Here is a 12843-nt window from a genome sequence, read left to right on the forward strand (position 1 = left end):
ACTCTCTCTTTCTCTATCTCTCAATCCCTATAGCTGCACAGAGCAAAGTCCAGAGGACTGCCAAGAGAAGGTGTGAGAGGGGGAGTTTGATGGAGTGAGGAGAAATGCAGGTAATGATAAGGGCAGTCAGGAATGAATGAAATATCAAAGTGAAAAATAAATAAATGAAGATGTATTGTCACATACACCGGATATGTGTAGTGAGATGTGTTGTTTTATAGGGTCAGTCAGAGTAGTGCTGCGCCCCTGGAGCAAATTAGGGTTAAGTGCCTTACTCAAGGACATATCAACATGTTTTTCACCTTCTTTGTTCTGTCTGACAAGGGGGTGTAACTGTACTTTGAAAGATAAACACATTTACTACAGCCAGGGATTTTTACTATTACTTACACATGTTGTTCACTGGCAACCCTAACAACAACCCCAACAACGCTAACAACAACCCTAACAACCCTAACAACAACCCCAACAACGCTAACAACAACCCTAACAACGCTAACAACAACCCCAACAACGCTAACAACAACCCTAACAACAACCCCAACAACGCTAACAACAACCCTAACAACGCTAACAACAACCCTAACAACAACCCCAACAACGCTAACAACAACGCTAACAACGCTAACAACAACGCTAACAACAACCCTAACAACAACCCCAACAACAACCCTAACAACAACCCTAACAACAACCCCAACAACAACCCTAACAACAACCCCAACAACCTTACAACAACCCTAACAACAACCCCAACAACAACCCCAACAACCCTACAACAACCCTAACAACAACCCCAACAACAACCCTAACAACAACCCCAACAACAACCCTAACAACAACCCCAACAACGCTAACAACAACCCTAACAACGCTAACAACAACGCTAACAACAACACCAACAACAACCCTAACAACAACCCTAACAACGCTAACAACAACGCTAACAACAACCCAAACAACAACAACCCTAACAACAACCCCAACAACAACCCTAACAACAACCCTAACAACAACCCCAACAACAACCCCAACAACAACCCTAACAACAACCCCAACAACGCTAACAACAACCCTAACAACGCTAACAACAACACAAAAACAACAACCCTAACAACAACCCTAACAACAACAACCCCAACAACAACCCTACAACAACCCTAACAACAACCCTAACAACAACCCCAACAACAACCCTAACAACAACCCCAACAACAACCCTAACAACAACCCCAACAACAAACCCAACAACAACAAACCCAACAACCCCAACACCAATAACAACCCCAATAACAACAACGCTAACAACGCTAACAACAACAACAACGCTAACAACAACCCCAACAACCCTAACAACAAACCCAACAACAAACCCAACAACAACCCCAATAACAACAACCCCAACAACAACCAATAACAACCCCAACAACAACCCCAATAACAACAACCCCAACAACGCTAACAACAACCCCAACAACGCTAACAACAAACCCAACAACAAACCCAACAACAACCCCAATAACAACAACCCCAACAACGCTAACAACAAACCCAACCCCAACAACCCCAATAACAACCCCGCCAACAACAATGCCAACAACAACCCCATCAACAACCCCATCAACAACCCCAATAACAATGCCAACAACAACCCCAATAACAATCCACCGTACCTTCTTCGCTGTGCAATCTGGTTTCCAAGCTGGTCACGGGTGCACCTCAGCCACGCTCAAGGTACTAAACAATATCATAACCGCCATCGATAAAAGACAGTATTGTGCAAGCCGTCTTCATCGACCTGGCCAAGGCTTTCGACTCTGTCAATCACCGCTTCTCAAATGACTGCCTTGCCTGGTTCACCAACTACTTCTCAGATAGAGTTCAGTGTGTCAAAAATCGGAGGGCCTGTTGTCCGGACCCCTGACAGTCTCTATGGGGGTACCACAGAGTTCAATTCTTGGGCCGACTCTTTTCTCTGTATATATCAACGATGTCGCTCTTGCTGCGGGTGATTCCTTGATCCACCTCTACGAAGATGACACCATTCTGTATACTTCTGGCCCTTCTTTGGACAATGTGTTAACAAACCTCCATTTACAAAATAGCCTCCAACACTCTACTCAGCAAACTGGATGCAGTCTATCACAGTGCCAACCGTTTTGTCACCAAAGCCCCATATACCACCCACCACTGCGACCTGTATTCTCCTGTATTCTCTCGTCGGCTGGCCCTCGCTGGCTCCAGGTCATCTAGTCTTTGCTAGGTAAAGCTCCGCCTTATCTCAGCTCACTGGTCACCATAACAACACCCACTCGTAGCATGCGGTCCAGCAGGTATATCTCACTGGTCATCCCCAAAGCCAACACCTCCTTTGGCCGCCTTTCCTTCCAGTTCTCTGCTGCCAATGACTGGAACGAATTGCAAAAAATCGCTGAAGTTGGAGACTTATATCTCCCTCACTAACTTTAAGCATCAGCTACCTGAGCAGCTTACCGATCGCTGCAGCTGTACATAGCCCATCTGTAAATAGCCCATCCAACTACCTACCTCATCCCCATATTGTTTTTATTTACTTTTTTTGCTCTTTTGCACACTAGTATTTCTACTTGCACATCATCATCTGCACATCTATCACTTCAGTGTTCATTTGCTAAATTGTAATTACTTCGCTACCTTGGCCTATTTATTGCCTTACCTCCTTACTCCATTTGCACACACTGTATATAGATTTTTCTATTGTGTTTTTGACTGTACTTTTGTTTATTCCATGTGTAACTCTGTGTTGTTGTTTTTTGTCGCACTGCTTTGCTTTATCTTGGCCAGGTCGCAGTTGTAAATGAGAACTTGTTCTCAACTGACCTACCTGGTTAAATAAAGGTGAAATAGAAAAATGTATCTTAAAAAACAATAACAACCCCAATAACAACCACAATAACAACCCTACAACAACCCCAACAACAACCCCAATAACAACCATAACAACAACCCCAATAACAACCATAACAACAACCCCAATAACAACCCCAACAACAACCACAATAACAACCCTACAACAACACCAATAACAACTCCAATAACAACCATAACAACAACCCCAACAACAACCCTAACAACAACCCTAGCAACAACCCCAACAACAACAACAACAACCCTAACAACCCAAATAATAACCCTAACAACAACAACTCCAATAACAACAACCCCAATAACAACCCCGACAACAACCCTAGCAACAACCCCAACAACAACAACAACAACCCTAACAACAACAACTCCAATAACAACAACCCCAATAACAACACTAACAACAACAACTCCAATAACAACACTAACAACAACAACCCCAATAACAACCCTAACAACAACAACTCCAATAACAACAACCTCAATAACAACAACTCCAATAACAACACTAACAACAACAACTCCAATAACAACTCCAATAACAACAACTCCAATAACAACAACCCCAATAACAACACTAACAACAACAACCCCAATAACAACAACCCCAATAACAACCCCAATAACAACCCCAATAACAACTCCAATAACAACAACCCCAATAACAACAACTCCAATAACAACAACTCCAATAACAACCCTAACAACAACCCCAATAACAACCCTAACAACAACCCCAACAACAACGCTAACAACAACCCCAACAACAACCCCAATAAAAACCCCAATAACAACCCCAATAACAACAACCCCAATAACAACCCTAACAACAACAACTCCAATAACAACAACCTCAATAACAACAACTCCAATAACAACACTAACAACAACAACTCCAATAACAACTCCAATAACAACAACTCCAATAACAACAACCCCAATAACAACACTAACAACAACAACCCCAATAACAACAACCCCAATAACAACCCCAATAACAACCCCAATAACAACCCCAATAACAACAACTCCAATAACAACAACCCCAATAACAACCCTAACAACAACCCCAATAACAACCCTAACAACAACCCCAACAACAACCCTAACAACAACCCCAACAACAACCCCAATAAAAAACCCAATAACAACCCCAATAACAACAACCCCAATAACAACAACCCCAATAACAACCCCAATAACAACACTAATAACAACACTAACAACAACCCCAATAACAACACTAACAACAACCCCAATAACAACCCTAACAACAACCCCAATAACAACACTAACAACAACAACCCCAATAACAACAACCCCAATAACAACCCCAATAACAACCCCAATAACAACACTAATAACAACAACCCCAATAACAACAACCCCAATAACAACCCCAATAACAACCCCGCCAACAACACTAATAACAACAACTCCAATAACAACAACCCCAATAACAACCCTAATAATAAAAATTATTTAAAAAAAACAACAACCCCAACAATGTTTAGCAGCAATATTGCATCATAATTTTTTTTTATTCAAGTCATTTCTGGAAACATTAGCATTTTGCAACAGGAGAAAATGAGTAATTCTTGTGGAATTCATTCTTGTCACATTCAACCTCCATTTTGTGGAATTCTTCACCTCCCACTGTAACACACACACTTTGGCCTCCGAGGGCTTGAGCAGGAGGTCATCAGGGACCGGTATGATCACATCTCTCAATAAATCACACATACAGATTCATTCCATAGATAACTGATCCTACTCTAAGATTACAGTACATGAGGCTATTCATATTCATCTCCTGTTTAGGCACTTATATATAGAGGTAGCTTGCTGCATTCATCAATCAAATTCATTCATATCTAAACTGGTTTTCAAAAGTATGGACCGACATATTTACATGTGCAGGGATACTGGAGTGATGGAGGTAGATATTTATAGGGGTAAGGGGACTAGGCAACAGGATATAAGATAAACAGAGCAGCAGCGGCTTGTATGTGAGTGGGTGTGCAGGAGTGTAGTGTCAGTATAAATGTATGTGCATATTATGTGTGAGTGAGCAGATGATGGAGTGAGTGTTTGTGTGTGTGTGTGAGTGTGTAGTCCCCTGTGAGTGTGCATAGAGACAGTGTAAATACTGAAATAAAAGGTCAATAAAGATACAAGGTAAACTCGGTCCGTCCGTGTAGCTATTTATCCGTTTTATTGCTTGGGGATAAAAGCTGTTCAAGAGCCTGTTGGTGTCAGACTTGATGCACCGGTACCTCTTGCCGTGCGGCAGCAGAGAAAATAGTCTTGGGATCTTTGACGATTTTACGGGCCTTCTTTTCACACCGCCTGATATAGAGGTCCTGGATGGCAGGGAGCTCAGCCAAGGATCAAACTCACAACCTTCCAATCTCAGGGTGGACACTAAGCACGAGGCTACAGAATTGGACAAATGCCGTTAATCCTCCTGAATCCCAATGGGGATATCCAGCGTTACAAATTAATGATAGAGTAGAATTACACAGTCTTTCACTATGCTTTGTGTAATGAATTTCAGATATTTGCTAGCAATCATGAACTTGAAGTTATTACAATGTCAATTTTGGTATCCACAAGGAAATGACACAAACATTGGGCGGCAGATAGCCTAGCGTTTAAGAACGTTGGGCCATTAACTGGCAGGTTGCTAGTTTGAATCTCTGAGCCGACTAAGTGAAAAATCTGTGGATGTGCCCTTGAGCAAGGTCGTTAACCCTAATTGCTCCTGTAAGTCCCTCTGTATGACTAACCTGTACCCTCGCACCCTCGGACATTGACTCGGTACCAGTACCCCCCCCCCTGTATGAATGAAGACTAAATACACAATGTAAATGTTTGAGGACTGGGTTTTGTTCTCTCTGGATTCCATTTATGATTTTGCTGCTCTTTTATGTTTTTACATTAGTTTATATATTACATTTTTTTCTTAACTGCATTGTTGGTTTAGGGCTTGTAAGTAAGCATTTCACTGTAAGGTCTACACCTGTTGTATTCATCATTTCACTGTAAGGTCTACTACACCTGTTGTATTCAAAAACACATTTTATTTGATTTGTATTAGAGCGCCGGCTAAAATGTAAATATTGAAAAAGGTTTTGTGATTGTACAAACAGAATCTAACTCAGCCACACCTTATCTGAAGCTCGGTCAAGTAGACAAGAGTCAAAACCCTTTTTAGTAGTATTTTTTAACTAGGCAAGTCAGTTAATAAGAACAAATTCTTACGTACAATGATGGCCTACCCTGGCCAAACCCGGATGACGCCGGGCCAATTGTGCGCCGCCCTATGGGACCCCCAATCACGGCTGGTTGTGATACAGCCTGGATTCAAACCAGGGTGTCTGTAGTGATGCCTCTAGCACTGAGATGCAGTGCCTTAGACCGCTGCACCACTCCCTGGAGAACTATAACTACTGTGAATGTTTTAGAGACCTGACTTATCTTTTATCTCATTAAAGTTGGTTTTAATTAAAATCAGGTTAGAAAATAAGCTAATTGCGTTTTGATATTTGATACTGCTCCCGACTGGCGCAGCGGTCTAAGGCACTGCATCTCAATGAGCAGAAGCTCTGCACTATCCAATCAGGCTCCAGTCCTACCTACCTATTCAATGCTCAGAAACTGTCCGTGTCCCCAGAAGCGCTGCCTGAATGCTTTGTCGAAAATCACTATCCCAAAACCCTTTTCCTTTATTCTATACCATTTTATCTTGTGTATTGTTGCTTTGTTTTATCGTTTAATAAATGTGTTTTTACAAGTGTGTTGTTTCTGGTACCACACTGTTCTAACAGCTCTGTAGAATTCACTATACCTTCAGATAGACCAAGATAAGCTAATGTTCTAGTTTTATCTTATGTAGTTATTGTTAAAGTAACTCATAAGTCAGGTCTTTTTAGAAGACTAATTTTGTCCAATAACGGACTGGTGCCCCGATTTCATAACTTCTAATAGTAACTTGACACTGCCTTACACTGATATAAATAGGATTAAAAGCTACGTTTGCCGTTGTAATCCCTCATTAAATTCACGCTTTCCCGAAGGAAGTTTTAATGAATAACTCCTGTCTTTCCAATTCCCCGTGGACTGTGAAAGGCTTCCGCTTGACTGAGCCGACCCAATGCTTTTACAGGAGCAAAAACGCGGTTGGTTAATGACATAAATGTCTTATGCAAGTATCATACTTCTCAAGGAGGTGGCCTCCCTTTGTAAGTAGTGACAAAGACATTTGTGACTTAATTCAAATGCATTCAGTTTCAATGTTCCTCGCAAATTTTCCAAATAAAGCAACCAAAAAAAAGAGCCATTTATGTACTAAACAGCTCAACTGAAACAATTTCCCCCTGGGGAATAATATAATATAGAGGTTAATATAATAATATACAGGTTAATATAATACAGGTTTTTGGATGATCACAGTGAGTGGAAGTACATTCATTAATTGTTCTCAAATTGGCATATCGTTGAGACTAAAGCAGGTAGCCTAGATGTTGGCCAGTAGTGGTTGGATAAGCCCAGCTTTAGCATAACCTTCTGCTATAGGAGTGATGTTGGTTGGCCAGTGGAAAGCACTCTTTATTCTTTAAGATCAATAGTCGATAATTGCAGAACATATTCTATCCCATGTTGTGTCTTTGGCTATGCCGGATTAAGTGATATGACATGCTATTCTATAAAATCCTTTCTCTGTAATTAATATTACCTGATTGAGCTAATCATGTAAATGTAATTAATTAGAAAGTCGGGGCACCACGAAAGAGTGTTTATAGAGCTGTTATCTTCCGAATAAACTGAAAGACCTAGTAATATTTTACATCAATAGCAGTCAATATTAATCATCACCTTATTTCAGTCCCATCTGAAAGTTGTAATTTCTTGGTTATCTTCACGAACCCTGGCTAACAAGTTGAATCAGCAATACAAAATTGGGTTTAATTATTTATTTACTAAATACCTAACTAATCACACAGAATTACATATACACAGAATGCAAATTATGTCATACAGAAAACATCCCTGGTGGACGGAACCTGTATTGTTACACAAAGAGAGGGGGTTGGGCTTGAATGAAAGAGCGGGAAGACTGAGGAACAAAGGGAGAAGCTGTGCTATCGTAAATACAGTATCTTATGCATTCTAAATTACCGCCCATTTGGAAAAGGAAAATGCAATAAATATTTACTCTGAGCTGCGCTTCGGTATGTTGGTCGTAGATGCTGGCCGTGTTGGCCAACTGAGATCTTCCTGTCCTCGGAAGAATGTCTCTGGTGGTAAATTGGATACGTTGTAGTATCTTCGTTGTCCGTCCTTTCCTAGCCCACATTTACAGCTGCTGTTGCTAACTCAACGGCTAGGAGGTCTCACTTCTTTAGTGAATAAGAGTTCAAAGTTCATACCATTCACAACCAAAGCTCACGCTGAGGTTGGCTTAGTTCTGTAGTTGACATGTTAGTCCTTTTTAACGTATGGACCGTCGTCCTATCGTACCCGGAACAGGAGGTTACATTTTCATCAAGGGCTTATATAGTGGAGGGAGAGAAGGGTGTGTTTCATAGTTTATAACCCATGTCTCTTCACAGGGCCACTGATTGAGCAGGGATCTAAACTTATGAAAACCCAATTCTCTCATTTGGAAGCTAAAATTACATTTAATCTTATCACAAATAGTTTCATATTCAAACATTTAATTTGCACAACAATTCCATGTGAATCTGATAACTAGAATGTGTAGACTTTCCCAGATACAGTTTATGTCGTCCTGTCATCAGTCATAATGTCTCAGATGACAACCGAACTGACATCATATTCATTAAATACCAACGCATATTTTCAACTGGTTCTATTACCGAAATATGGTTCCTTTCCCCCCACTTGTTTAATGTTCCCAGACTCTCTATGTTTAACAAAGGCTATTCAAGAGTCCTTCAGTAGAGTCAGAGAGAGAGGGAAGGGAGAAAGGTATTTATGGGGGGGTCATAAACCTTACCCACAGGCCAACGTCATGACACCCAGAATGCACGTGCCTCCTCCATTTCTACGAGCAAGATACATTACAAAAGTGTGTGGACACCTGCTCGAACATCTCATTCCAAAATCATGGGCATTAATATGGAGTTGGTCCCCCCTTTGCTGCTATAACAGCCTCCACTCTTTTGGGAAGACTTTCCACTAGATGTTGGAACATTGGAAGCAAGTTTCTGCAGTATTCAGCCACAAGAGCATTAGTGAGGTCGAGCACTGACGTTGGGCGATTAGGCCTGGCTCGCAGTCGGCCGTTCCAATTCATCCCAAATGTGTTCGATGGGGTTGAGGTCAGGACTCTGTGCATGCCAGTCAAGTTCTTCCAAACTAATCTTGACAAATAATTTCTGTATGGACCTCGCATTGTGCAAGGGGGCATTGTCATGCTGAAACAGGAAAGGGGCTTCCCCAAACTGTTGCCTGAACCATGAAAAACAGCCCCAGACAATTACTCCTCCATCAAAACTTTCCAGTTGGCACTATGCACTGGGGCAGGTAGCGTTCTCCTGGCATCCGCCAAACCCAGATTCGTCCATTGGACTGCCAGATGGTGAAGCGTGATTCATCACTCCAGAGAACGTGTTTCCACTGCTCCAGAGTTCAATGGCGTTGAGCTTTACACCACTCCAGCTGACGCTTGGCATTGTGCATGGTGATCTTAGGCAGTATAATACTACTATTATACTGAACAAAAATATAAAAACACAACATGCAAGAATTTCAAAGATTTGACTAAGTTACAGTCAATTTAAATAAATGCATTAGGCCCTAATCTATGGATTTCACATGACTGGGAATAAAGCTATGCATCTGTTGGTTAGATACCTTAAAAAAAATGGGCCTCACAATGGGCCTCAGGATCTCATTACGGTATTTCTGTGCATTCAAATTGCCAATCGATAAAATGCAATTGTGTTCATTGTCCGTAAAATACAGCGCATTCGGAAAGTATTCAGACCACGTGACCTTTTCCACATTTTGTTACGTTACAGCCTTATTCTAAAATGGATTAAATAAAAAAAATGGCCTCATCAATCTAGAATTGTTCTTGTCTGACTTGCCTAGTAAAATAAAATGTTAAATAATAAAAATATATAATCAATCTACACACAATACCCCATAATGACAAAGAAAAAACAGTTATGAACATGTTGCTAATTTATTACAAATAAAAAAACTGAAATACCTTAATTACATAAGTATTCAGATCCTTTGCTATGAGACCTGAAATTGAGCTCAGGTGCATCCTGTTTCCATTTATCATCCTTGAGATGTTTCTACAACTTGATTGGAGTCCACCTGTGGTAAATTCAATAGAATTTGAATAGGCACACATCTGTCTATATAAGGTCCCACAGTTGACAGTGCATGTCAGAGCAAAAACCAAGCCATGTGTCACGTCCTGACCAGTATAAGGGTTATTTGTTATTGTAGTTTGGTCAGGACGTGGCAGAGGGTATTTTGTTTATGTGGTTCGGGGTGGTGTTTTATGTAGTAGGGTGTTTGATTTATTATTTCCGGGTTATGTTCTAGGTTTGTATTTCTATGTGGTCTCTAGTCTTTTGTATTTCTTTGTCTAGTTTATTGGGGTTGGACTCTCAATTGGAGGCAGGTGTTTTCTAGTTGCCTCTGATTGAGAGTCCTATAAATAGGTGTGTGTTTGGTTAAGTGTTTGTGGGAGATTGTTTCTTGTTTTGCCTGTGTGAGCCTGTGAGTTCTTCATTTTGTTATTTTGGTGTTCTCTTTATTTTAAATAAATAACAAGATGAGCATCCACATTCCTGCTGCGTTTTGGTCCTCTATTCCCGACGACAACCGTTACACCATGGAGGTCGAAGGAATTGTCCCTAGAGCTCAGAGACAGGATTGTGTCGAGGCACAGATCTGGGGAAAGGTACCAAAAAAAATGTGTGCATCATTGAATGTCCCAAAGAACACAGTGGCCTCCATCATTCTTAAATGGAAGAAGTTTGGAACCACCAAGACTCTTCCTAGAGCTGGCTGCCCAGCCAAACTGAGTAATCGGGGGAGAAGGACCTTGGTCAGGGAGGTGACCAAGAACCTGATGGTCACTCTGACAGAGCTCTAGAGTTCCTCTGTGGAGATGGGAGAACCTTCCAGAAGGACAACCATCTGTGCAGACCTCCACCAATCAGGCCTTTATGGTAGAGTGGCCAGACGGAAACCACTCCTCAGTAAAAGGCACATGACAATCTGCTTGGAGTTTGCCAAATGGCACCTAAAGGACTCTCAAACCATGAGAAACAAGGTTCTCTTATCTGATGAAACCAAGATTGAACACTTTGGCCTGACTGCCAAGCGTCACGTCTGGAGGAAACCTGGCACCATCCCTAAGGTGAAGCATGGTGGTGGCAGCATCATGCTGTGGGGATGTTTTTCAGTGGCAAGGACCAGGAGACTAGTCAGGATCGAGGTAAAGATGAACGGAGCAAAGTACAGAGAGATCCTTGATGAAAACCTGCTCCAAAGCGCTCAGGACCTCAGACCGGGGCAAAGGTTCACCTTCCAACAGGACAAAGGACCTAAGCACACAGCCAAGACAACACAGGAGTGGCTTCAGGACAATTTTCTGAATGTCCTTGAGTGGCCCAGCCAGAGCCCAGACTTGAACTCGATCGAACATCTCTGGAGACCTGAAAATAGCTGTGCAGCAACACTCCCCATCCAACCTGACAGAGCTTGAGAGGATCTGCAGAGAAGAATGGGAGAAACTCCTCAATTACAAGTGTGCCAATTGTATAGCGTCATACCCAAGAAGACTCGAGGCTGTAATCGCTGCCAAAGGTGCTTCAAGAAAGTACTGAGTAAATGGTCTGAATACTTATGTAAATGTGAGATTTCAATTTGTTTTTATACATTTGCAAAAATGTCTAAAAAACTGTTTTTGCTTTGTCATTATGGGGTAGTGCGTAGATTAATGAGGGAAAAAAACAATTTAATCCATTAAGAATAAGGCTGTAACGTAACAAATGTGGAAAAAGTGAAGGGGTCTGAATACTTTCCAAATGCACTGTATGTCTGCCCATATCATAACACCACCGCAACCATGGGGCACTCTGTTCACAACATTGAATTCAGCAGACCGCTCGCCCACACAACGCCATACGTGGTCTGCGGTTGTGAGGCCGGTTGGACCGTACTGCCAAATTCTCTAAAACAACGTTGGAGGCAGCTTATGGCAGAGAAATTAACATTCAATTCTCTAGTGAACATTTCTGCAAATCAGCATGCCAATTACACGCCCATCTGTGGCATTGTGTTGTGTGACAAAACTGCAGACCCCAACACAAGGTGCACCTGTGTAATGATCATGCTGTTCAATCAGCTTCTTGATATGCCACACCTGTCAGGTGGATGGATTATCTTGGCAAAGGAGAAATGCTCACTAACAGGAATGTAAACAAATTTGTGCACAAAATTTGAGCGAAATAAGCTTTTGTGGTAGTGGGGTCTGGCTTGGGTTTTGCAGTTTCCTGTTATTCTATCATTAACGTGTGTAAGCTACCTCGTGTGTACAGGTAACTTCCAAAATAAAGGAAACACTTGAGTAAATGAGGGATATAAAGTATATTGAAAGCAGGTGCTTCCACACATGTGTCGTTCCTGAGTTAATTAAGCAATTAACATCCCATCACACTTAGGGTCATGTATAAAAACTCCCTGTTTCCCATTATTTTGGCTACCATGGCTAGAAGAGATCTCAGAGACTTTGAAAGAGGGGTCTCACAGGACCATAGGGGATTAAAGGGGGGGTGTGTCTCAGTCACCACATTTCAACCCAATTGAACACTTATGAGAGATTCTGGAGCGACTCCTGAGACAGTGTTTTCCACCATCACCAACAAAACACCAAATGATGGA

This window comes from Salmo trutta, chromosome 23 (genome assembly GCF_901001165.1).
Source record: "Salmo trutta chromosome 23, fSalTru1.1, whole genome shotgun sequence".
NCBI lineage: Eukaryota > Metazoa > Chordata > Actinopteri > Salmoniformes > Salmonidae > Salmo > Salmo trutta.